At 38.0% G+C, this 3,656-nt stretch overlaps 1 long non-coding RNA gene across 1 annotated transcript; it reads left to right on the top strand.

The window, feature by feature from the left end:
- The first annotated feature begins 638 nt into the window (after positions 1-638).
- On the top strand, positions 639-2,858 carry LOC114066093. Its single transcript, XR_003573112.1, has 3 exons — positions 639-702; positions 1,400-1,458; positions 2,809-2,858. It is a non-coding gene; the product is annotated as an uncharacterized LOC114066093 (long non-coding RNA).
- The last annotated feature ends 798 nt before the right edge of the window (positions 2,859-3,656 follow it).

Genomic DNA, 3,656 nt, shown 5'->3' with positions numbered 1-3,656 from the left:
GTGGGGACTCCAAACTTCCCTGCCAGGGCCTGACCACATTTTCCAGGGAGAAATTCCTCCTGATGTCCAACCTGAGCTTCCCTTTCTCCACACTAAAAAAATCTAAGGTATGTTCTAAACCCTATAATATATCCATGTCTCATCCCTATTATTGATGCTGATTCTCACCAGTTCCTTCCAGAAGGTCCATACTGCGGGAAAAAAGAATGGAAAGACATTTTTTTTTTGTACTGACAATGAGCTGGGATTAAATTGTTAATTCTACCACAACTCTGGCTGGAGTGCCACAAAGTGTATGGAAAATATAAACTGTGCAGCAGTGGGATGTTTGAACATTTCTGCTCCTACTTTTATGTGATTTAAAAAAAAAAAAATTATCTCGATGGATTTCTTGCTTCCCCCGATTTTGGACACATTTCTAGCCCACGGGGAATGTGGTGGATTGGAGCCTTGAACATTTTTAATGCAGTAACAGGTATTTTGCACTATTTTGCAGTATTTATTAGCAGCTAAGGATGTGCATGCCATGGTGGCTGTTCCCTTCTTCCTCAGGATATCTGGAAACTGGGATGGAAAACCCACTGCACAATCTCCAACTCTTGGTGGGAAATATTGATGTGTCATGAGCAAGTGGTTTCCATGGCAAGGGTGAGAAAGGAGCAAAAACCAACCCCAAGGTCACCTCTCGTGGTTTCCTGTGGTGTGAGTTAGAAAACAAAGTGAAAAGTCCTTTTTTTTTTCAGGCTTTTGGAGAACTTTTGGGATTGATATACTCCCTGAATGAGACTAATGCATTTTTAAACAACATTCAATAGAGCTGGCTTTGGGTTAGAAGTACAAATATGTTTTGTGTAATTAAAATTTGTCCAAACGCCTTTAATTGCTTTCTTTGATCTAAATAAATAAGTGTTTGTTTAAATCATGTGGAAACTATTAATTTTGCATTTGGGGTAATTAAAACTTGCTTATGTGAAGCTATGCTGATCTGACATATATTGGACAAAGGTAAAAACCTGTTAAAAACCCAAAACATGTGAGATTCTTTTTATTCTTTGTTTAACCTAGATTTTAATGGGGAGCTTAGCACTAATACAAATTAAATAGAATATTTACCTTTTCCAGTTGAGAGGGAAAGAATAAACCAGTAGGGTTTATTATGGGAATATTTTCTATAATAAGAGGTCTTTTCAAGCCTTTCAGTAAAACTTTGAGGATGCATCAGTTTTTGTCTAGTAATAATAAAACATATCATAAAAACTATAGTGTAATCTTTGATTTTCATGAACCTGAAAAGCTCCGTTTTGCTTAATGTCCTCATAATTTTTTTTTTTTTAATCTAGAAATTGCAGGCACAAACAATGGCAAACAAAAATAAAACATAATTTAATATGTCTTGTAGGTCAACCCTCCACCAGAACTACTGGAATCAAGATTCCAAAGAAGGGAAATCGGTAGCAGGTATTGATGCTGGTTTGTTCTTTAAGATGGAGAGGAAGAAATATGTGGAAAAGACCTTCCTGCGACATTGCATCACTTTCACATTTGAATTTTTCTGCTTAAGTTAACATTTTACTTGAAGATAAAGTGTAAAAGTGATGAAGCCAATCCAAGTGAAATAGCACTTGGAGTTGTTACATAAATTTTATTGCTGGAAGGAGGAAGACCCTCAGATTTGTAAATAATTGCAGCTCCTTTGACAGTCCCTGATTGTTCCTGAATAGTTTATAGGGATTAAGAGGTGATTTGTCTTGCTTCCACTGGAGCTGCTTTGCAGCCATGAATAGGTTTTATCACCTTCTTGTGATAGGTTTGGGCGGTTTCATGAATTTACTCCCTTTCTTTTGCTTTGCTCGCTGGTTTTAACTTTACTGACTTGAAAAGAAAGTAGATAAATGATAGAATCATGGAAGGGTTTGGATTAGAAGGGACTTCAAAGCTCATCTCAGGGACACCTTCCACCAGCCCAGGTTGCTCCAACCTGGCCTTGGACACTTCCAGGGGTGGGAAATCCACAACTGGACAAATCAATATTCCTAGTGGATATGTCTGCAGAATTTTAAAGTGTTACCATTTAAACATTGGTCACCCAAACCTCCCCGAACTTAATTAACCCTTATTAAAAAAAAAAAAAAAAAAATCCTTGATTTTCTGATTTAAACCAGGACTTTCACTATAAATTTTTCCTCCCCTCTCACATCCCCTGAGAAGTTCTCTCTGTGCACAGGAGTATCTTTTGGCAATTCCATGTCCCCTTTTCTGCACATCCCAGTCCTGAGCTGACCCCACCAAGCAACCCTCTTCCATGGCTGGGGAAAGGAAATAAAGAGCACATTCCACACAGCTGGAATAAAAAAATTCCAGTTCATTTCAGTGGCATAGAAATATAGAATTATCCCTTAATTACCTAAGGGGGCATTGATTAACTACTGAAAGAACTCGTGCCATCATTACACACAGAGTGAGTGGAGAGGCATCACCCTTTTTTTCCTGCTACCCCAAACTCATCTGAAGGGAGGGAATAACCAGCAGGATGATGAAGGAATGGGCTTCCAGAGTGATGCAATCATGATGTGGGAATTTTTTTTTTCCTATCAGGTGCACATGATTAGATGGTTTCTGTTCTGTATTTGAGGTAGCAGTAATTCTAAGTGCAGAGATCCCAGCAATCTAAACAAGCAAACACCCACAAGAAATAGCCTGAAATAAGCTGGAGCTGAGTCTACAATTGATTCTCACAGGTGAAAACTGTTTGCAGTAATACTTATGTGTATAAATCATGCAATATTTTGGTTCCTATAATCTCTACAGCACAGTAACTGTACTCCAGTTACCTCATCCTCCTTGCTCTGCTTGTTCAGGTAAATAATGTCTTCTTCCCAGTTGGAAAACAGTGGGGTTAAAATAACTCAGCAAACCTTTCTATTATTGTAAATTAAAATTAATTCTATGTTGGAACTAAATGTTTGAATGACTATTTATACAATTCTTCACTTTCAGTCTCCTTTATTGATATTCCAGCCCTCTGGAAGGGAAGACTTTACTCATCTTTATGATTTATTACTGTACATTAATTCCTTACAGTCTTGGACCAGACATTCACCACATTAATTGTGATGACTAAATGTTTATTTTTCAAAAAAAAACTCACTATAACATCTGGAATTTCTGAGAGCTCCAGAGCTGTCCAAGTGCAAGGCTTTTAAAGTATTTTGCACTAAATAATAACAAATAAACTTTTTACCCCTGTAAGTTCAGATTTGTCCCCAGTCTCGCCGCCTCCAGAAAAAAGTGCCAGACTTGTCTGCACAATTGTGTTTTTTGATAGCAAAATGTGTGAATAACAGCTCAGCAGCACAGCCTAAAGAGAAACAACTTAAATTATCTCAAAGAGAAATGAGATCTTGAACAGCAATGCAGGCTGGAGAACCCAGAGAACTTCATGCAATTTGTTGGGCGAGAAGATCCCGAAGTGATGGACATGCTGTAATTACTGGGAGGAATCAGAAGATGTTTTGCAGGTGCTCCCTCTCCTTAACTGATACCATTCCTAAATTTCACATGGAATTTTCACTGATTTAATGGTTTGTGGACCAGCAGCTCTCCCTTGGAAGAACATCTGCTGTCAGAGTGCTCGTATTTTTACACTCACTTTGATG

Source organism: Empidonax traillii, unplaced genomic scaffold, assembly GCF_003031625.1.
Source record: "Empidonax traillii isolate 1590-97213 ecotype Southwest subspecies unplaced genomic scaffold, ASM303162v1 scaffold734:size1267433, whole genome shotgun sequence".
Lineage (NCBI taxonomy): Eukaryota > Metazoa > Chordata > Aves > Passeriformes > Tyrannidae > Empidonax > Empidonax traillii.
The sequence above is the reverse complement of the archived record's forward strand: the minus strand, read 5'-3'. Positions and strand labels throughout refer to the sequence as shown.